The sequence below is a fragment of the Phocoena sinus genome, chromosome 2 (genome assembly GCF_008692025.1).
Source record: "Phocoena sinus isolate mPhoSin1 chromosome 2, mPhoSin1.pri, whole genome shotgun sequence".
Classification (NCBI taxonomy): Eukaryota; Metazoa; Chordata; class Mammalia; order Artiodactyla; family Phocoenidae; genus Phocoena; species Phocoena sinus.
The window spans coordinates 60,533,436-60,556,482 of record NC_045764.1 but is presented as its reverse complement, the minus strand read 5'-3'; the positions used below and the strand labels follow the sequence as shown (position 1 = coordinate 60,556,482).

The window sequence follows — 23,047 nt, the reverse complement described above, 5'->3', positions numbered from 1 at the left end:
TAATATTTGTAAAGCACCCAAAACAGCACTGGGCACATGAAAAGGACTCTATAAATGCTCAATATCATCACCATCATCATCATCATTATCCAGTACCAGATACTCTTCTAGATATTGGGGGAGTAGATGCCAAGGTCCCTGCTCTCACATATGATGGGAGAAATGGAAAATAAACAGAAATAATGAAATCAAGATGGTACTTTCAAATAGTGATGGTACTAAAATAATAAATCAGGCACATAAAAAAATCACTCATCATCATTAGTCATTAGGGAAGTGCAAATTAAAACCCCAGTGAGATACCACCGCGTATCTCTTACAATGACTCTTGCAAAATTGACAACAGTAAGTGCTGGTGAGGATACAGAGCAACTGAAACTCTTGTATGTTGCTGGTGGGAATGCAAAATGGTACAGCCACTTTGGAAAACCGTCTGGCAGTTCCTTATAAAGTTAAAAATATGCTTACCATATAACCCAGCAATCCTACTGCTAGGTATTTACCCAAGAGAAATATAAACGTATGTTCATGCAAAAACCTGTATGCGAATATTTATAGTGGCTTTATTCATAATCACCAAAAACTGGAAACAAGATCCCAATGTCCTTTAGCTGGTGAATGGATAAACAATCAAATACTACTCAGCAATTATAAAAAAAAAATATGAATGAAATTCTGGTACAAGAAACAACACAGGTAAATCTCAAATGCATTATTTGATAAATGAACAAAGCTAGACTCAAAAGGCTACATATAGATGGTTCCATTTGTATGACATTCTGGAAAAGACAAAACTATAGAGGCAGAAAACAGTTCCGTGGTTGTGAGAGGTAGGGAGTGGGGGAAGTTGACTACAAAGGGACAGCTCATGGAGATTTTTGGATCTGGGGGTTAATAGAACTGTTCTGTATCTTAATTGCAATAGTGGTTACACGCAGTATGCAGCTATCAAAGCTTAGAACTTGCACTAAAAAGGGTAAAGTTTGATCCAGTTTTATTGAGAAATAATTGACATACATCACTGTATATATTTAAGGCGTACAGCATGATGGCTTGATTTACATATATTGTGAAATGATTACCACCTAATATCCATCATCTCATATAGGTACAATAGAAAGAAAAGGAGGAAGGAAAGAGATAAAGTGTTTTCTCCTTGTAATAAGAACTCTTAGGATCTACTCTCTTAATAACTTTCCTATATAACAGACAGTGGTGTTAACCATAGTCATCTTGTTGTACTCTATGTCCCTAGAACTTATTTATCTTGTAACTGGAAGTTTTGATCACCTTCCTCCAATTCCTCCTCCCCCAACCCTCTGCCTCTGGTAACCATAAGTCTGATCTCCTTTCCTATGAGTTTGTTTTTTATTTGTATTCTTTTAGATTCCACATACAGTATTTGTCTGACTTATTTCACTTAGCATAATGCCTTCAAGGTCCATCCATGTTGTCAGATTTCCTTATTTTTTATGGCTGGATAATATTTTGTTACATAGATATATATGTCACATCTTCTTTATCCATTCATCCATTGATGGACACTTTGATTGTCTCCGTATCTTGGGTATTGTAAATAATGCTTCAGTGAACACAGGAGTGCATATATCTTTTTGAGTTAGTGTTTTCATTTCCTTTGGCTATATACCCAGAAGTGGAATTGCTGAATCATATGGTAGTTCTATTTTTAATTTTTTGAGGACCCCCCATACTGTTCTCCATAGTGGCTGCATCAATTTACATTCCCACCAACAGTGCACAAGGCTTCTCTTTTCTTCACATCCTCGCTAGTATTTGTTATCTGAAAAGGGTAAATTTTGCTGCAAGTAAATTATACCTCAATTAACCTGACTGGCAATAAAGCTCACTGTGGGATTGCTGAGACAGGGAAAACCAAATGAGAAATCGGTCAATCAGGGTAGTGTGACACAGGTAAGGAGGGGCTCCTGCACATGGTGGTCAGGGAAGGCTTTCTGAGGAGGTGTCCTGAGCTGAACCCGGATGAGGAGGGGCCAGGCCTGTGTGGATCTGGAGGGAAGCAGAGAGAACTGGGGGGCGGCCCTTGTGGCTGGAGCTGAGGGAGGAGAGGGGAGGGTGGGAGACAGGTCAGGGTCCTCCACTCTCCTCTGGGCATGATGGGAGCTACTGGGGGGCATAGATAGAGGGTGATTGAAACAGTGGTGTGAGTGAGATGGCCCAGGGAAGAGAAGGGAGGGGAGGATGGAAACAGCAGCTTGTGACCATGTGTAAGGAGGAGTGATGAAGGGGTGCGATGAAAATGAGGAGAGTGTGTGTCAGGAGCCTCCTATGGGAGGGAGTGGCCAGCCAGCCAGAGACCCAGCAGGCTGGGGCAGGAGGACTGGCACGGGCAGGTGGGGGTCCTTGCTGAGGGTACTGTGGGCAGTGGTGGGACAGAAGCCAGACATCCTGGGTTGAGGGTGCTGGGGGTGAGGACATGTGAGTGAAGCTTCCAGGAGGCAGGGGACAGACTTTGTAGGTAGCAAAGGGAACCTCAGAGAGAACGAGGTAGAGCTGCCTCTGGTGTGTGTGTGGTGTGTGTGTGTGTGTGTGTGTGTGTGTGTGTGTGTGTGTGTGTGTGTGTTTTGAACAAGACTCGCTGAGATGGGCCTGACCTATTGAAGACAGTGTGAGATGGTGAGAAGGGAGGGGTTCGAACAGGCCTTGGACACCAGGCCTGGGAGGGCAGTCCAGGGGGCTGGGAGACGGTAGGGAGGCCGCTGCCACAAGGCCCATCCCTGAGGTGGGAGGCAGCACTGAGCCCGCTGGGCTAGAGGGTCAGGATCTGCCTTGGGAGACCCATGCCGAGGCGGGCCCAGCCCGGGTAGCAGAGGCCCCATCTTTGTCCACACTAACCTTCCTGCTCTTCCCACAGTGCATGCTGGGACCGAGACGGACAGGCTGCTTCTCCTCCTGCCACTCCTCGGGCCCCCAGAGGACCATCTGTTTGCCTCCTGGTGCCGTCTAACCCAGGTAGGGGGAGATCAAGGGGGGCTCTCCCTGCCTCATGTCCCTGCACTGGGTGGGAGGGCTCTAAGTGTAAGGACCCCCGCCCCGGCTGAACGGGCCAGTGTCAGGGCAATGGGGAGGGGCACAGCATGGGGTTTGAAGTCCCCAGTCACTGCAGGGCCTCCTGAGGAGGAGTTCCCAGACCTCCAAGAAGTGGGCCACTCCAGCAGCAAGCCATCCTCACCAGGCCACCTCCCTGGGACACTGAGAGGCCCCCCGTTTGGCTCTCACATGTTCGCTGTCTGCGGTTTGTTAAGGATCCTTCGCGGTACACACCCGCCAATTTCTTTGGCAGTGGGAGGTTTTGCATCTGAGGTTTCTCACCCGTTGCTGTCACTGGCTTTTCCCTGCCAGAGTCGCTGTACTCACAACTCTGATGTTTGTGATTCTGTGAGTGGCGGCTCTTACTCCAAAAGGTCCCTGCTCTCTACAGGACACCCTCAGAGCAGAGGTGCTCTTTCCGGCACCAAGAACAGCCCTGCTCACTTTTAATCCCCTCGGTCGTTGGGTCTGAGAGAGGACATTTCTCTGCTGCTCCTGGGAGCCCCAGGTGGAGGGAGGCTTTCTGCTTGGGGCCAAGTTCCCCAAGGGCTGGGATGTGGTGGGAGCTAGGCTTGCCAGGAAAAATATAAGGTGTCCAGTTAAATCTGAACTTCAGAAAGACAACAAATCATTTTTTTAGCATAAGTATGTCCCCAATATTGCATGGGACATACAATTCTATTTATTAAATCTGGCAACCCTAGTGGGAGCTGAAACCCCAGGCTCCCTCTTCCTCTGTTCAGTCCTCTGTGCTGGGCTCACCTGGGTCCCCTTGGATCAGCTGCATCCGGTGCCTGTGGAGGGTGCCCTGGAGCCAAGGGCGGCCGAGTCTACTCAGGCCACAATCAATGGTATTTCCTAATCTCCCAGGTCCTGCAGGCTGTCCCTGGGGCAGAGACCAGGGGTTCCTGCTGGACGCTGGGGCAGCAGTTCTGGCTGTTAAGAGTGCTCTTGGGGTCCTTGTCTTCCCCTCTGGCTCTCTGACAGCAGAATTCAGGCTGAGGTGGTCACTGGGCGGGGTTGGTCAGGCCTTTGGGCCCGTGATCAGAGCTGTGAGAGGATCTAGGAATAGAAAATGGTCTCGTGAGCTTGGAACCTAGCATGCTGAGGGTGTTGGGGTGGAGGTGGTGGGGTATCAGGGATGAGGCAGGGCCAGATCATGAGGGCTTAGAATGTCCTATTTCTGCATCCTTCAACATTTGGGGAGACAAAGGAAGTGTCTTCTCCTTAGGCGGAGTCATTTTTCCAACTGTTCAGGTAACATGTTCTCTATGTGTTTATCTATCTATCTATCATCTATCTATCTATCTATCTTTCTATCTATCTATCTATCTAACAGTGTAGAAGTATTTAAAGCATGCAGTTCAACCCCTTCCCATAATCTCTTCCTCGCCAGGGCTAACCACTGCTAACTAGTTCCATATATCATATCCTTTCAGTCTTTTTTCTGTGTACTTATAAACATATTTTAAAAGGAAAAACATGAGATCACACTAGATATACTGCCCCGTCACTTGATTTTTCACTTAATATATTGTATAAATCATGCTAACCTTCTTCTCTATCCTTTTACGCCCATTGTATGGATGGTCTTTAAATTATTTTATCAATTATTAATCCTGTTGGTGGCCATTTAGATTGTTTCCAGTGTTTGGCTATTTATAAACCTCACTCAGAGAACCTCCCAGTTCGTACCTCTGTGTGCACTTGTGTTATGGGTCCTTTGGGAATGTTTCTGGAAGTAGACTGTCTGGGTCAGAGGTTACGCACATTTCAAGGTTTGATCCATAGGCCAGATCAACCTCCAGAAACTTGTGCCCACTTATCGTGTACAAGAGGCCTCCTCCCTTCACCCTTGCCAACCATGACATTATCAATCACTTAAATCCCCACCAATCTGATAGTTAAAACTGATTTCTTTTACATTTCTTTGATCACTAATGAAGTTGAGCATATCTGTGTACATTTTTTGGCCATTTCAACTTATCTGTGAATTGCCTATGTATGTCACGCCCTCAGTTGATTTTTCTATTCATCTGTCCCTTTATTCAGTAAGCATTGATTGAGCACCTACTACATGTTAGGTACTGTTTTGGTTAGGGACCTAACAGTGAACAAAACTGATCCAAAAAATCCCCTGCTGCTCCATGGAACGAGCTCTAGTGAAGGAGAGACAGCCAAGGGAAAATAAACAAGTGAAATACAGTGTGTGTAGTATAAGTATTAGGTGTTAAGGAGAAAAAAATAAAGCAGGTGAGGGGATGGGAGGTGTGGGGTGACTTGAATATGGTAGTCAGGAAGGCCTTACTGGGAGGTGGCAGTAAAGAAAAGACCTATAGGAAGCGAGAGAATGAGTCACACAAATGTCTGGGACCCCGAGTCAGGAGCAGGCCTGGCCTGTTCAGGGCTCAGTGAGAAGGCCAGTGTGGCTGGAACAGGGTGAGGGAGGGAGAGAGTGGGATGTGCGACCAGAGAGGGATCAAGAGCCAGATCACGCAAGGCCTTGTGGGCCACCCTAAAGCATTGGCTTTTACTCAGAATGAAGCAGGGAAAGCAGGGAGACATGGAAGATTCTGAATAGTGATATGACATGATCTGAATTTCATTTTAACTAGATCATTCCAGCTACTGTGAAGGGGGCCAGAATGGAAGCATGGAGATCAGTCAGTAGACTGTTGCAATGATCCAGGGAAGAGATGGCGGGGGCTTGGACCAGGGGGTCTTGATGGAGGTGGGGAGAAGTGGACAGATTCTGGGTGCTTGTTAATGGTGGAGCCAATAGGATTTCCTGGCAGATTGGATGAGGTGGTGTGTGTGTGTCAGAGCGAGAGGGAGCCAAAGATTACTGTCTTAGTCATTTTAAGCTTCCATAACCAAATACCATAGGCTGGGTGGCTTAAACAGCACACATATATTTCTCATACTTCTTTAGACTGGGAAGTCCAAGATCAAGGTGCTGGCAGACTCAGTTCTTGGCGAGGAACCTCTGCTTGGCTAGCAGATGACTACCATCTCGCTATGTGCTTACGTGACTTCTTTCTGTGCACACGGAGAGACCAAGCTCTGGTTTCCCTTCCTCTTCTTACAAGGTCACTAATACCATCATGAGGGCCCCACCTTCATGACCTCATGTAGCCCAAATTACCTCCCAAAAGTCCCACCTCCAGATACCATCACATTGGGAGTTGGGCTTCAACATATGAATTTTGGGAGACACAAACATTCAGTCCATAACAATGACTCCAAAGGTTTTGGCCCAAGTAGGGAAAAGGATGGAGCTGCCATCAACAGAGACAGGGCAGAGAAGTGGGTTTGGTGTAAGGGAGGAGAAGAGCTCAGCTGTGGATAGGACTGGCTACATAATGTTTGGGGGCCAGAGCTAAATGAAAGTGGGTATCCCTTTGTTTAAAAAATAATATTAATAATTTCAGAGTGGTGACAGTAGAGCATTAAACTAAGCCTGGGACCTTTCTGAGTGTAGGGCCCAGTATGACTGCCCAGGTGGCATACCTGTGAGCAGGCCCTGGCTGTGGACATGTAAAGTGTGAGATGCTAGTAGACATCTGAGTAGAAATGGATACGTGAGGATGGAGTTCAGGGGCTAGGTCTGAGCTGGAGATACAAATATGGGGTCATCAGCATAGAGATAGCATTTAAAGCTATGTGATTGGATAAGAGCATCAAGGGAGTTGAGTATAGGTAGAAAAGAGAAGAACTAGTCCTGGAGCCTCCTTTGGTCCGAAGTTAGGGAGCTGAGGAGGCAAGGAAAAAGTGACTGAGAAGGTGCAATGAATGAGGTGGAAGAGAGCCAGGTATGCTATCCTGGAAGCCAAGGGCAAGACATGTTTCAAGCATAAGGTGGAGTAAGATGCAGACTGAGCATTGATCATGCATTAGCAGTGGGGAGGTCACAGGGGACCTTGGTTCAGTGATGGTGGGAGGGTGTGTGCAATGCATCTTATTGACTTGCAAGAGCAAACTGATTTGTAAGAGATTTAAGCCTTTTGCCTGTCATATGTTGCAAAATTTTTTTTCACGGTTTTGTGGCGGGGTTTTTTGTCATTTAAATTTATGGAGTTTTTTTTTTTAACTCCTTAAAAGTTTTAAATTGTCCCATGGTCAAGTCTGTCACTATTTTCCTTTAGAGTTTCTGGCCTTCCCCACTGAAGAGTTTTGAAAAATTGTCTTATGTTGTTTTCTAGTTTTTGTGATATTTAAAAATATTGAAATACCTAGTTCATTCAGAATGTTCTTATGTGTGTGGTTTGAGGATAGGGATCTACATGGTTTTTCCCCAAATGACTAGCCAGTTGTTTGGACACTGTTTATTGAGTGAGCTGTCCTTTCTCCCTGCTCTGAAGCTACACTTCTGTCATGTGCCAAACGTCCTCACGCTCTCATGTCTGTCCAGGCCTTGCTGTTTGATTCCATTGATCTTTGCCTGGGGAACGATTTAGGAAGTCCAGAGAATAGGTAGACTTGGAGATTGATTAGGGCTAGAGTGTGAGGAGGTGGGAGGAGTGGAAGGAAGAAACAAAGGGAAGTTAGGGATGATGGAAGCTCTACAGTGTTGAGGGCCTCCTATGTGCTGTCACAATTCCGCAAGGTTGGTATTCTATATACGCGTCTACAGATGAGGAAACTGAGGTTCAGAGAGGTTTCATCACGTGCCCAGCGGCGTCAACTCTTAGCAGGTGGAGTCAGCCTGGGAGGCTGCTCTCTCGGCTCCCACGCCTGTGTTCTATCCATCCCAGTGACAGGGGAGGTGAGAGGGGTTGGGTTTCAGGAAGGCTGGAAGGGCTCCAGACACAAAATACCACCCCACCTCCCGCTCAGCATTCCCGCCTGCCATTTGGCTGGAACTTGAAGGTTTTCCCATTTCAAAGAGCAACCTGTTAAAACCAAAATACTCCTGGCAGGGAATCACACGTTAAGTTTACAGCTAACATCTTAATTATCAGTTAACACCTCTGCAGGGATTAACTGACAGCCAGTTGAGGACACTGAAGGGGGGCCTGTTCCATGTGTATCTGGGCTGGGGAAGGCCAGGAGAGGGGAGGGGTGAAAGCGGAGGGGACAGGTACCTGGCAATTCACAGCTTTTTCCTGGAAAAGAGGGAGGTGGAGCTGGATCCTTGTGGGAGGGGAAGGGGGAGAGGAGCAAGGGAGCCAGCTCTGGGGAGCTGTGGGGAGGGGAAGGGAGGTGGCATGGCAGCTTCTCCACGGAAGCCTGGGGCTGGGGCTCCTAGAGGACCTGGTGTCTACTAGACACATGCTGTGTCCTGGACACAGAGGAGATTGTCATCTGCTCAGTCTTGGTCTCGAGAAAGTCAGGAAATCAGCCACCACGATCCACCTTGGGCACCAGCTGCCAACAGTCGCTCAGAGCTGGGATCTGTCTCAGGCACCCAAACACTGGATCTGTCACCCAGGCCTGAGGAATTGGGGGAGGTGAGAGGCTGATGCCTCTGGAACCTCCTCTCTAGCTTTGAGGGCCAGTCTGCTCTGTGGGTCAGGGCTCTGTGCGTGACCTCGGTCGCAGCTCTGTGTGTGAGGAGGGTCCAAGCTCACTGTGTGACTAAGGACGAAGCTCTGTGTTTGACTAGTATCGAGGCTCCTTGTGCAATGGGGGTTGGAGCTCCATGTGTCAGGAAGGTCTGGGCTCCCTGTGTCACCAGAGTGGGGCTTGGTGTGTGACCAGAGTCTTGGCTCCCTGTGTGATCAGGGTCGGGGGTCCTGTGTGACGAGGGTCAGGGCTCAGCGTGTGACCAGGGCTGCAGCTCCTTGTGTGAGGGGGGGGGTCAGGACTCGGTGTGAGGAGGCTTTGGGCTCGGTGTGTGGGACCGGGGTCTGGGTGTGTGGGAAGAAGGTCAGGGCTCCTTGTGTGAACAGGATTGGCACTCAGTGTGTGACCAGGCTCAAGGGTCAATGTATGAACAGGCTTAGGAGGGGCTTCCTCCCCCCTTTACTTCACTCTGAACAGCGGGGGAATGATCTGTGTCTTTGGGGGATATTTGTGTCCACATGTAACTGGCTGCCCAGCTGCTTCATCACTGTGTTGGACTCTGACTTAGCCTTCCTGGGACTCCGGGGCTAGGAGCAGCTCTCTCATCTTCCCTATTCCTCCCTATCTTGTCCCTCCTCTCCGCTTTTCTCCCTTCCCCTCCCCTCCTCTCCTCTGCCAGCCAATGCTGGCCTTGTACCCGGTTGCTGGCAGACAGACCTGGAGACACCCAGATACGCTTCCAGCTCGAGGCTGGCCCGAGTCCTGCATAACCTGCAGTCAGGCACACCTCCAGCTCTTCCCTCCTTCTCACCTGCACACCCTCCCTAAGGTGCTCAAGGGCTCAAGTGGGGAGGGAGCCTCATGGGAGGGGGGAGGGAGCCTCATGGGAGGGGCAGGTAGTGATGAAGTCGGACTTCCAGGAGCGGGGGAACTGAGCTTGATCCCTAGGAACAGGCTGAGAGAGGCTCCAGAAAGGGGACCTATGGGAGAAAAGGCTGGGGGTCTCTGGAGGTGCTGGAGGTGGGGCCTGTCAGTGAGTTGGGGGGTGGCTGGGAGGTGTGAGGGGTCAGATGGAGGAGGCCTCCGTGGCCACCTGAAGACCTCTTTAGCAGTTCAAACCTGCAGTAGGGATGCCTAGAGTGGAAAATAGACCCAATCGTTCATTCAGCAAATGGGCACCTAGTTGTCTAGACTAGGCACATCTGTGAACCAAACAAAAAGTAGTTTCCTGCCCTGCAGGACCTGCCAGTCTACAGGGAGGCCATGACTGAAGGAGGAGTAAAGGGCCTCACCCTGCCCGCCTCCTCCCGTCCACCCAGTGGCCCTCAGGGCATCTCCACAAACACAGGGGCTTACGGGGCTAGTGCTAGAAACCTGCTATCCTTGAGGGACCTGAAGGGGAAGCTGAAAGAGGATTCCCTTCTGCTGATGGATGGTTCTGGGAGGGAGGTTGGCCGAGACAAGGAGAAGGTGAGAACGAGAGGAAAGGGAGAAAGGCCTCTGAGGAAAGGAGCCCCCTCCCTCTGCGGCTCCTACCAGAGCAGAGAAAGGGGATGGGCCCTCTCAGGCATCGTGGCCAACTGTCCCATTTGGCCCAGGACTGTCCCAGTTTTAACACTTCTCAGTCCTGGGATGGTTGGTCACCCTACCAGAAAGCCATTCTGCACCGGAGGCTCAGCCTCTGCCCCTGGCAACCCACAGCGTCCAGGCAAGCCGTGCTGGGCCTCTTAGGACCTGGATGTCTAGGTCATGGTGCTGGCTGTGCCTAGGAATTGTGGGAAGCAACTCTGGGTTCCCTGGCGGGTGGGGGTTGCTGAGGAAGGAGCGAGGGGCAGGGGCCTCACCGCAGTGGCTGAGATGTCTTTAGGGCCCCAGGGGATTGAGGCCGGATCCAGTAGGTGCACTTCATTCTGAGGCCTGGGGAATCTGGGGGGCCTTGAGGCAGGAAGCAGCGGCAGAGCTGTCCATGCTTTTGTGTCCACCTTCCTCTGCCCACCAGCTGCCCTGGTCATCCTGTACCGGGTTGGAAGGCCTGGCTTCTCTGTTCTGCCCCCGACTTGCCATGTGACCTTAGTTCAGTCAATCCTGAACCTGGGCCTCTGTGGCCTTACCTGAGACATGTCTGTAACTCTGGACCAGAGCTGTCTGAGGGAGGGACTCTGGACCAAAGCACGAAATGTGGCCTGGGTTAACATGCTGCTGTGGTCACTGTTGTGGCTCAAGTGCCTGCCCTTGGGGCACCAGTTCTGGGGACCACCGAGGAGCCTCAGGTAGGGCCGAATCCCCATTCTTGTGGGGGAGACAGATGTATGAACTAGAGGTTGAAAATTGGAGGCCCCAGCCAGGGATGTGGCTTATGGATAGGTTTTGTTCCATTTTAAACAATTTGTTTTTTCTCACTGAGATATAATTCGCGCACCATAGAACTTACCATTTTAAAGCGTGCAAGTCAGTCTTTTTCAGTATATTCACAGGATTATGCAATCATCATCAGTATCTAATTCCAGAGCATTTTCCTCACCTCAAAAGGAAACCCTGTGCTCATTAGCAGCTACTCCCCCTCTTTCCATCCCCCAGGCCCTGGCAACCACTAATCTCCTTTCTGTCTCTATGGATTTTCCTGTTCTGGACATTTCATATAAATAGAAACATACAAGAGATGGCTTTCTGTGACTAGCTTGTTTCACATGACCATGTTTTCAAAGTTCATGCATGCTGTAGCATGTGTCAGTATTTCATTCCTTTTTATGGCCTGATAATATTCCACTCTCCGGATATTCCATATTTTGTGTATCCATTCGTTCATGGACATCTAGATATTTCCACTTTTTGGCAATTATGAATACTGCCACTGTGAACATTTGTGTAATGGTCTTTGTGGGAGCCTGTTTTCCATTCTCTTGGGTTGATCCCCGGAGTGGAACCAATGGGCCATAAAGTGGCTTGGTGTTGATGCCTTAGGCAGGGTGTGTGCTCTCTACTTCTCAAGTCCTGCCCATCTCCTGATTGCATTACCTGCACTTCTTCACTCACTGTCACTTCCTCTCTGGTCCCTGTAGGCATCTAGGTTTTCAGCCCTTGATTACAGAACAGTGATGGAGAGAGACACAGGGGGCTGTAGGAGCCAGAGAAGCCTCCTGACCTGGGGAGGGGTCCGGGAGGGCTTTCTGGAGGAGTTATCACCTGAGCTTAATTTAGGCTGAGTGGACATTTTTTTTTTTGTTAAACTTTTAGCTGCACCACGCGGCATGTGGAATCTTAGTTCCCTGACAAGGATCGAACCCGAGCCCCCTGCAGTGGAAGCACGGAGTCTTAACCACTGGACTGTCAGGGAAGTCCTGAGTGGACTTTTTTAAAAAAAATAAATTTATTTACTTATTTTTGGCCGCGTTGGGTCTTCGTTGCTGCGCAGGGGTTTTTCTCTAGTTGCGGCGAGCAGGGGCTACTATTAGTTGTGGTGCGAGGGCTTCTCATTGTGGTGGCTTCTCTTGCCGTGGAGCTTGGGCTCTAGGCGCATGGGCTCAGCAGTTGCGGCTCTCAGGCTCTAGAGTGCAGGTTCAGTAGTCGTGGTGCACGGGCTTAGTTACTCTTTGGCCACGTGGGATCTTCCCGGACCAGAGATTGAACCCGTGTCCCCTGCATTGGCAGGCGGATTCTTAACCACTGCACCACCAGGGAAGTTCCCTGAGTGGACATTTTTAAGGGCAAAAGGAGTGAGGGAGAGTGCTCCAGCGGGAAGCAGAAGCAAAGAGGTGTGAAACCTTTTCCTCTTTCTCTTCCCTAGGGGTGAGCCCTGGGGGGGGTCGGGGGGCAGTGCTCCAGGGGCCAGCTGAGCTACCCTCTCTCCCTTCCTCTAGCACTTACCTCCTGTCTGTCTTCTCTCTCTCTCAGTCTTCTCTGTTTCTCTGTTTTCTTTTTTCTTCTGTTCTTTCTGTCGTTTGTTTGGGGAACTGCAAACAGTTCAACCGGCTGGAGAGGAGAAGAGGGAAGATGAGGGAGTGAGATAAGCCAGTGGTCTTAAGCCCCTGCAGAGAGAGCAGGGTGGGGTGAGGGGCAAAAGGATGGGGGACTGCGGCCCTTCCTTAGATAGGGGCCAAGTCTGAGAACCTAGCGCAGAGGTGACCCTGAGCCAGAACACTCCATGTCCCAAATGGCATCCAATTTTCCCTCCCTCGGGGGCAGGTGAGAGGCGGGATGGGCCCCGCTAGGCTGGACCAGGCCTGCAGACAGAGGCACAGTGAGGGGCCCAGACTCGGAGCTGCGCACACATCTTCCCAGGTTTCTGCTCCACTACCTAATGGGTAATTATACCCTGACATGCACGGAGGCAAAGAAGGGATTTTCTGTGAAGCAAAATCTCCCGTGAAATATTCAGGCCATGCTGGGCTTCGCTTAGCAGGCACCTAACCACTGCTGCTTGGCTTGGCCACAGTTTGAGAGGCCACATGTGCCTAGAAGGCCGCACGGGGCTTTTTATTTCCTTCTCGAGAGGGAGAGTTTTTCATGGACTAGGAAGAACCTTGGCTTTGGGCCTAAGACGCTGCGTACATACGTGTGTGTGGTGTGTGTTTGCCTGTGTCGCCTCTGCACGTTCATTTATGAACTTGGCCGTGCGTGTGTGTTCTGAGGGTGCGTGCTCACACGTGCCTGTGATGCACCCTGGCATGGACAGTGCATTTCACACGGCTCTCTGGGCTGTCTCTGAAGGTGCTTCTCCACTGTGCCCTGTTCTCTGATTCTGGGGAGGCTGCCTGTGAGACTCTCTTGGTGGGTGAAAGTCCACCCTGTGTGTGAGTTCTGCCTGTGACCGGCATGGCACTCAAGGTTGTGGGTTTGCACTGAAAGCCTTGAAGTCCTCACAGGTTCAGGGGCTCAGAGGTGTCAGCTGGTTTGCTGTGCATTTGAGTCAAGCTTTGCTTCTCTTCTCTCTGGCTTATCGTTTGTTTTGTTTCCACCAAGTGTTGAGTGCTTGATGGAGGCTTGGGGGAGCATGTTTGCTTCTGAGGGTTCATTGAACTGGGACATGTCTGTCTCTTTGTCAGTGCCCCCGAGCCCCTAACCCTAACCCCACTCGTCTCCTCTGGCCCTTAAAGCCCCTGTATTTGCACTGAAGGTCACCCTTCTCAACCCTTGCTTTTGTACTTAATTTACTCCTCCACATTGCACAAGATAGGCAGGACTAGAATTATTGTACCCATTTGGCAGTTGTAGAAACTGAGATCCAGAGAGGCAAAAGACATGCCTGAAGTCACGTGGTGAACCAGGGCTTCAAGCAAGATCACTAGCTTCTCCTCCCTGTGTATGAACCCTTTGCCTGCAGCCGCAGCCCTGGCCCTTGGTAGAGGGGACCCTGCCCAGAGGAAACAGTCCCCAGTTTCATGAATGAATCGAGCTGGAGGGTGCTCCCTTCTCCACATGGAGCTCTCCTCTCCTCTGTCATCATTCAACATTGTCCTGGGGAGACAGCCACAGGGCTCTTTTCGTCTCCAAATCAACAGGCAGGGACGCAGAGGCAATAATATTGACGTCCATCATTGATATTTCCTTATTGTGGCTGTAATTAGCAATTCTTCCATGGCTGAGGCTCCATCTGGCAGACAAGTGGAGGAGCTCCAGCTTGTTAATGTCACACTGACACAGCTGATGGGGGGGGGGGGGTGGCCTTAGGTAGGGAGAAGGAGAAGTGAGAGGCTGAGCAGGAGGTCTACAGCTCTTCCCTCCTCCCAGGCACTTGTTCTCCTTGAGCACAGCCCACTAGAGCACCCTTCGTCCCGTGTACCCCAAGAGAGTTCACTTCCCAGGTTGCCTCCTTTACCCCATGCCCCCTCGCCCCTCCCTGTTCTGCCAGGACAGCTTGGATTAAACAGAGGCGTCCTCACCCCTGGGAAAGTCCACAGGCATCAACCTGAGGTCCCTCACATCTCAGGAAGCCTCCCCAGAGGTGGGAAAGCAGCTCCTCAGCCCTCTTTCTCCTCCAGCTGGGAGAATGCCCCCCAACCCCACCCCCAGTCCTGCCACGTCAGATCTGCATCCCCCTGCTGGCGCTGGCCTCCACGGCAAGGCAAACACAGCCCCTTCCAGCAGGTCCTAGCACACCTTCTCTCATCCGTGTACATTCTGAGCAAAAGGGCTAAGATTAGTGCTCCCAGACCCTTGGGAAACTACTTTTCCATTCAGTGAAGCCTTCCCCTCCTTCCTCCTCCCAGGGTCCCTCCACCCAGATCTCTTTAGATCCATTGGTTCCTTGAGCAGAGAAAGCCAAACCAAACATCCTCTGCTGAGGTTGACTTACTCAACCCTAGACATCTCCCCACCTCCTTTGCTGCCAGCCTGCCTGTTCTCTGCACGCCTGGTCTAGGGCTGCTTCTAACTAATGATAAAACAAATAATAGTGGCCGTTCTTGTTCCCTGGGTGCTTATTCTGTGCCAGGCACTGTTAAAAGCATCTTATAAGCATTTGATCCTCAAAACAACCCTATGGGATAAATACATGTATCATCCCCATTTTACAGATGAAGAAAACTGAGATGCAAGGAAATTAAGCTTGCTGCCCAAGATCACAGGGCCGCTAAGAGGTGGGCAGCGTGAACCAGGATGCATGGCTCCCAAGCGACCCTCCTCTGCCTCTAGCTTTAGCCCATCAAGTCGTTTCTTCCACCTGCACCTCTACTTCATGAGCTCCCAGGGCAGGCAGGGGCCACATCGTCCTTGGTCCCGCAGCAGGTGCTCATAGTCGGCAAATGAGGTAGTGGTGGCAACAACACGTTCTTCGGAGCTCTGCGTCATGTAGATGGTTCCCCTCCCAGGGCTCTTTGCTGCTCTCAGGAGCACCGTGCACTCGCCGAGGACGGAGGCTTCATACGCTGTATGCCTCGCTGGTGGTGTCTGCTGAATGAGGGAGACGTAAGACTCCCTAAAAGCACATCTACCCCCTTGAAAGAGACCTTCAAAGCTGTGTCTCAGCTTATGCTGGGACTTGGCAAGGATGTCCACACGTTCGCATCGTTCATTCATTCATTCAATAAATATTTGCTGGATGCTGGGTACTCAGTGCCAGGCCCTAAGGAGAGCCTTAAGCATGCTGAGATCAAGGTTCTGGCCATACCCTGGGGGAGCCCACAGCCAGTCAGGACAAGAGCATAGCCAGACCTGGCCAGTGCTGGGTTGACTTGCCCCGTGGAGACAGTACCAGAGCATCATGTGGGTAGGAGCACAATGCGGGAGGAAGGCTGCCCAGAGGAGGAAACAGTTGAATAGATTCATTAAAGGAGAGGGAAGCGTTTTCAGACTGATGGAGAGGGAAGGTCATCACAGCAAGGGAACAGCCTGTGCAAAGGCTCTGAGTCTGAGAGGGCCAGGCAGACTCAGGAAAAGGCAAGGAGTTCAATTACAGACTACCCAAGGGGGCCTGGCTGTGGAGACAGGGTAGGGCTGGCTGAGGGAGCTGTCGGGAGGACGGGTGCACCTCCTCTCTCCTGCAGGTGCTGGAGAGACGCACTGCAGGGCGTGTGAGGACAGAGGCCAGGGCTTCTGCAGATGGTCACAGGCCCAGCCCACGTGTCGGGGAAGCTCAGCGTTGCTCCTTTCCTGCCTGGTGTCTGGTGAGGCGTGGACAGGTCAGCATCCATGGGTAGTGGCTGAGCCCGCTGTGGAGGGGGTGTGTGAGGACAAAGGGTACCCTGACCATGCTGGGAGGCTGCCTCGGGCTCAGGAACTAGGTGCTCTGGGCTCCAGCTGGCCTGGAGGGCACCCGTGGCTGTGGCTGCATCCATCTGTGCCACACCACCAGTCCTCACAGTGACCCCTCTGGTGGGGTCAGCCTTATTGGGCAGAAGGGAGACTGAGGCCCCACAGGGGCAGGGCCATGCCCAGGGTCTCACATGAGCGGTGGGTGAGCATAGGGTTCCTCCTGCCCTTCAGAGGGATGTTGGGGTCCTCAGCAAGGACAAACCCTCCAGCTCTCAGGGTTCAGGATGGAGCCAGGGTGGCCGCCGTGCAGGGCGCAGAGAAGGCCTGGCTGGAGAGGAGTTGGTGCCGGGCCTGCCGAGGGCAGAGGTCTGGCAAGGAGCCTGGAATGTGGCAGAGGAGGACACCTCCCTCTGGAGTCTTACCACAGGAAGGTTTTCAAGGATTTACCTTGAGCCCCTAGTAGTCTCTGGGGAAAGTTTCTCTCCCATGCCTCATGGGGCCCAGAAGAGCCCACGAGGGAACCGACCATTGCCCACTGTGTGCCCGTGAGAGTACCAGCTCATACTTGAGTGTACAGCCCTGCTCCTGTTTGCACATGCAGGTCTCTGTATATGTCATGTGTGTGTGTCTGATGGAGTGCGACCCTGTGAGTAAAATTCTGCATCTGTATGTGTACACCACAGCCCCCGGCCACGACCAGCAGCCCTACCGGACAAACCCTTTTCCTTCCACCGGAGCCAGAAAGCTACCGAACCTCCCGCTGCCAGGCCTGGGCCCAGCTCTGCCCTCCCCTCACAAAGCCCTACCCTGAGTGCTAAGGTCTAATCCCTTGGGGACAGGCATTGTGGGTAGACCTGGCATCAAGGGGACAGCTCATGCTGGGAGGGGCCATCCAGCTCCTTTTTGTGCTCGCCCCCTCCCTACCCATCCCTAAGTGCCTGCCATGGGATCCTGAGAGGTAGGTACCCTCCCCCTGCCACTTGTACAGCCCCCATGATGGGGAGCTCATTGCCTCCCAGGGCAGCATCAGTGTGACCTGTGGGACACTGCCCAGGAAGGAGAGGCCAGGGAGGCCAAAGGGTGGGGTTAAGGCTCAGCCCTGACCACGCGGGGCCTGGGCTCTCCCCCAGCAGCCAGGCCTGGGGCTCCAGCTCCTGGTGGCAAAGGTCAGGCCCGAGTATTCTGAGCCTTTCGCCTTGTTGTCAAGAGCGTATTTTAGCTATTAGCGATAGAACAAGGGATTTGGGGAGGATTTCTCTCTCATTTCCCAGAGCTTGCAGCAAGCTTCCTCCCTTCCCACCACCCCTCTGCCTGCCAGGACTGCGAATAACACACGCACGCACACACGCACGCACACACACTCATACCCGGTGTTCCTATGTGGCTGAGAGAGAGGGAGAGAAATCTGGGTCAGTCTCCCAGGGAAAGCTCCGTGACATCTCCCCACCTTCCCCAGCAGATGCTCAGTGTTGCAAACTCAGACTGTGGTCTGAAGACCAAGGCCGGTCTCAGTCCTGCCTCAGATGCCCTGTGGTGGGACCCGAGACTCACCCCTCCTGGCCCCTCCCTGGGCCTCTCTGTTCAGGTGACCTCATGTTCTGGCCTCAGTGTTTCCCCAGCCCGGCCCCGGGACTCACAGTTCATTTTTGCCTCTCTCTGCTGATTGCATGGAGGGTGGCAGAAGCTCTCGCTTCTCCCATTGGACCCTCCAGCTTCAGCCCCTGGGTTCTGGGGATGAGGGGTGGAGTGGTTGGGGAGACCTGGCTGGAGCTGGGGCCTGTGTAATAGCACTCCCATGGAGAGAATGTCTGACACAGAGGAGGGACCCCTAGTGGTGGAGTTTCAGGCAATAGGCAGGGTCTGAGGTCTGGTAGGATGACTCAGGGGTGGGAAGGGGTTTCCAAGAGAAGGTGGACAGATAAACGGCTAAAGACATTACTGCCATTTCAGGATGGACTCAGCTAAGTTAAATCAATGTCTGAGACAGGACCTAAGTCCAGGGTGGGAACCTCGCCACTCCCAGTGAGCTCAGGGAGACATTCACTGGACTGGGGGCAGAGCGGGGAGGGGTGTTTCCTCTTCAGCTGGGAAAACTGGATCACGGGGAATTGCTGTGGTTTAAGTCACCCAGGGACACTGGATGCCTTCCCCTACCTCCACCCTTGGGAGACACCAAAGCCACTTCCTTCTTATTGCCCCTGGCACACAGTTCTCAGGTGACCCAGCAAATCTCTCCTGCCTTCTACCAGGGCATGACCACGGGGTACTCAGTGCCTGCCCAAGAATGTCTGTTTAGTGAAAGGATAGAGAATTGATTTGATTTAAGCTAGACATAGGAAAGACTTCCTAATGCCACTGGGGTAGCCTTAGCCTCAGGGTGTGGTGCAGATGGAGGTGAGACAGATCCTCAAAAGGGCTGTCATGTGGAAGGGGGGACCCCAGCCACCCCCAGCTTCCGTAGAGGCCAGTTCCTGCCTGCCAGGTGTGGGGAGCGGTGGCTGCCTGCCTGCGGGGGCTTCAGCTTGTCCCAGAACCTCCAGGCCCAGAGCCCGCTGGGATGCTCGTCTCTCTTCAGAGTGCGCGTGTCCCATGTGAGGGTTGGCTGTTGAGATGCTGGTGTCACTTGTGTGGATGTGTCAGCACACATCTGCGCTGTGTGTGTGTGCACAGGATGGCTCAGGAGTCGCTTCATGGACTTAAAAACTCTTTTGAAATATGGCAGCAGGGACCATCCATCTTTAGAGGGGGCTAAAGGGATTGTTTTTGAGGCCATGGAGAGGGTGGCTGGCCTCCCTTGACTCACCAGCCACTTACGGAGTGAAGACTTCCAGGCTGGAGCATTCAGGGAAACACTGGTCTGGCTGTGAGAGGAGTTAACTAGGGTCAGGGAGGAGAGGGTGGCGCGGGTGGAGGTTTGAGAGGTGAGGGCAGGGTTGTGCATGGCCTCTTGAGATGGGGCCCCAGAGCAGGACTCGGGGTTTTTTTCTCACACTGGGGTCCCTGTGGCATTATTTAGGCTCCTGGACAGCCTGGCCCCTCCTTGAGAACCTGTGGAAAAGAGTTTCATGCCCCCTCATTCCCAAGGGCCCCAGCCAGGCCCATCCCTCTTCCCTTCTCACTACACCCGGGCCCTTCCCTCGCTCCCGCTCTCTACGGCCCTGGCCAGGCTGAGCTGCCAGCACAGGCTCAGGGCCCCTCGGGCAGGAGCCAGACAGCTGGGGCGGCCGGGGCAAGCTCAGTTCCCACCGGGAGGGCCCGAGCTGCCAGCACGTCATCCCCTGATAAGCTGACTGGCTCAGCGTGTGCACTGGAGCCCCCAGAACCCCCCGGGCTAGGGCCGCACACATGCTCACACGTGTGAGTCCTCCCGGATCAATAGGGTAAGGAAGTGGAAAAGGTATAATTCAATCTGTCGGCCCCGTTACTAGTTACTGTGCTGGCGGTGGCTCCTGCCCCTGCTCTGCTTCTCCTCTCGCCTCCATTCAGAGGGCCAAGCAGGATCCTGGCTGGAAGGAGAGCTGGGCCGCATGCAGCGTGGGCAGTGTCCCGGGTAAGAATGACCCGTGAAGACTGAGGCAGGATCTGGGACAGCCTCTCCCTGCCCAGAGCCATTGGCCCTTGGAGGGTCTGCAAGAACATCTGAGTCAGCATAGCCATCGTGCAGACTATGGGAAATCGAGGCCCAGCGAAGGTAGAGGGCTGCCTCGTGCCTGTGTGTGGTGACGGCCGCCCTGTCCCAGCTTGCTCAGCCTGCTCTGAGAAGGATAGGGGGCAACAAGGAGCAGAGGGTGGGGAGGTCAGGGAGGAAAGGGGCGTAGGATCTAGAGTGGTGTGAGGATGTGACCAACTGTTCACCTGGCAAACGACATCTAATCCCCTGGGCCAGAGAAGGGCTTGTCTCCGCCCTGCCCTCAGGGATGGTGGCCCAGCTGGGGGATGGAGTGACCTGCACTGTGTCTCACTTGGAGCCTCATATGGCCTGGCAGGGTAGGCACTGTTATCCCCATTTCATATGCACAAACTGAGGCCCAAAGGGAGGCCTTTCCAAGGCCTATGTATAGGGAGGGACAGTGCCTGCGCATAGGAGACACACCTGCTCCTGGTGAGGGGTCTCCCACAACTGAACGCTCTTAGCAAAGGGAGCTTCTCTTGCTCCCTTGAGGCAGAGTTGGGACCAGCTCCTCTGAGAGGCCGACGCTTGCCTTTAGGACACCAGACTCCTCAGTTTGTTCCTTGTGCTGGCCGAGAATTTCTTCTGCAAGTCTGACCACAGTCCCTCATGCTTTAACTTCACCGTGCCACTCCTGTGGGATCTTGTTAATCCAAAGGCCCTACTGCCTCTCCTGGGTTCCTCTACCTTCTTCATTCCAGGTGGGTATGGGGGCATGCACACTGGCCCCCGCAGCCTGGCTAGCCTGTGAGGGCAAGGGGCGAAGCTGACCTACCCCAGCCTTCCCAGCCAGGCCTGTTTGAGAATCAGCTCACCTTTGCCCAGCATTGCCATTCTCATCACAGTTTCTGCCCATCTCATTTCTGTTAAACTCATTTGCCATCTGAAGGGCTTCATTTTCTACTCTGTTTGCCCATAATCACCCCCCAACCCGTCCCCATCTCCCCAGCCTCCCCCTGCAGTGTCCAGAGCAGCGGTGGGCAGGCAGCCAGGCTTGGGCGCAGCTCAGTGCCTCCCCTCTACTGCCAGCCTTCCCTCCTGCCTGTCTCGGGAAGAGGCCTGTGTTCCAGGAGGCATCTCACCCCTACCTCTGTGGATTTCCCTGCTCCCAGACCAGACTCCTGGTTTGGTCGAGAACTAGGGGCAGACTCTTAAGCCCTTGAAGGCTTTTCACCCTTCACCCTTTACCTTCTCCACCCACGCAGGCTAGGAAGACCTGGGCGACATCACCCTGAAGTACAGCGCTCAGAGGCCCAGGTCTTTCTTATTATGTGCCCCCCACACGACAAGCTCCAGATTTACCCTCATCCCAAGAGAAGCTGACCTTAGATGGTTGAGCAGGAAAGCAAGATGGTTTTTTAAACTAATTCATACTAAGGTGTGAGTGATTGGTAGCAACTTATCCTGCCTATGGTATTTGGATTTGAACAGAAGAGCATGAGAGTAATAGTGTTAATAATAATAGCAATAATAATCACTAACATCTTTTACTGTGGGTCAGGCACTGCTGTTAACACTGTACAAGTCTTAAAAAGCTGTATTAAGCCATTTAATTAAGCTAATAACCCAAATTAATTGGGAAGAGTGTTGAGGGGCAGGAGGAGAATGGGGGAGCAGGCGGCAAACCCCTGCCTCCTCCAAACCTCTACCCCAGGTGTACAGAGAAGTACCAGTACATCCCCATTGTACAGGGATTACCTCCCACTTGGCACAGAGAAGAGAGTCCAGTTGTTTGCACTGCAAACCATGTCAGGCATTCACTTGAGGTCACCTTGCAAGGGCAAGAGCGAGTCTCTGCTCCTCCCTGGGGGCTCACGGTTCTCCCAGGGGACACCTGGGAGGTTGGTGCTCCAGGGTTGGCAGCCTTCCTGCAGGAACCTCAGAGCATCCCTTAGAAAGTCCCTTGGTGCTGAGGGTCATCTCACAGGCCCCCTGAGAAGTCAAAGGCAACGTCCTCCATGGTCTCTGAACCCCTCCGAGTCTCCTGTGGCCAAGCAGCCGCCCGGCCCTCTGGCCACACACTTGACTCTACAGTAGGCTGGACATGACCCAGAGCCCGTCTATAAGCTTGACTTAACGTGAGCTTCAAACAAACCCTATAGGGGGAGTGGAGCTGGGATGAGGATCCCCATTCTGCAGATGGGGAGACGGAGACTCAGAGAAGAGAAATAACTGTGCGGAATCCTCCTATCCAGAAGGATGCCCTGATGAACTCTGTAGTGCGGGGCGAGGAGGGCTTATTGCATTCTGACAGGGACCTCACCACTTTAAACAGACAAGTGTGAGTTAATGGTGCCATTTCAGTCCCCACCCCTTTCGTTCTCCACCAGGCGGTCTCCTGTTTCCCCTGGGGACCCCCGTTGGAGGAGGCTGAACACTTGCCCCTAGGCTACCCCCTCACCTCACCCCCGCCTCTCCTGCCTGCTGGCTTGCAAGGTCAGGTTGCCTGGTAATTCAGTAATTGTTCTGGGAGACTTCCATTGTAAATCTCCCAGCCGTGGCCAGCTTTTCCCATACAGCCAGCCGCCCTATCCCGCAGCCCATTCCGTCCAGCTTTCCCTGGTAATGACCGCTCATCTATTCCTTGTTTTCCCCATCCCCACAGCCCTGTGGGCGGGGCCCCAGGGACTCTGAATTCAGAAAGAAGTGACATGGCTCTGAACTGACCTCAACCACCAAATGCTGTATGGTCTCCAGCAAGCCACTTCCCCTCTCTGAGCCTCCGTGTCCACACCTGGGACGTGGATCTGGTCAGATGGCTTTGGGGGGCTAGTGTGACATGTGGGAGCTGGCAGGGTGGCCACTGTGATGAGGGTTCCCTTGGGAACCATGCTTGAGGGGCCTCAGGGTGGAGGAGCCCAGAATAGGGCATGATTGCACCTGCGTCTCTCAGCAAGTCAGGAAGACTTCTCACCTCAGGAGGTGGCATTTGGGCTGGGCCCTGAAGGTTGACCAGACTCTCCTACATTTGGGGGTGGGGACAGTGATGTATGGTATTCTAGGGCCCTACATGGAGGCATGACCAGCCTGGGGCCTTAGGATTTCTTACTTGCAAATCTGATCACATCAAGCCCCTACTTTTATACCCTTCAGTGGCTCCCTGACGCCCTCGGG

General features: G+C 52.6%; 1 protein-coding gene across 3 annotated transcripts in view; it reads left to right on the top strand.

Annotated features, from left to right (window-relative positions):
- Positions 1–23,047, top strand: part of LINGO1 (leucine rich repeat and Ig domain containing 1) — a 203,400-nt gene that overhangs the window by 134,383 nt on the left and 45,970 nt on the right. For all 3 annotated transcript variants that reach the window (XM_032618375.1, XM_032618359.1, XM_032618367.1), the window contains one exon: positions 2,894–2,991. The gene's annotated coding sequence lies outside the window, so the exon portion shown is untranslated. The remainder of the gene's footprint in view (positions 1–2,893; positions 2,992–23,047) is intronic.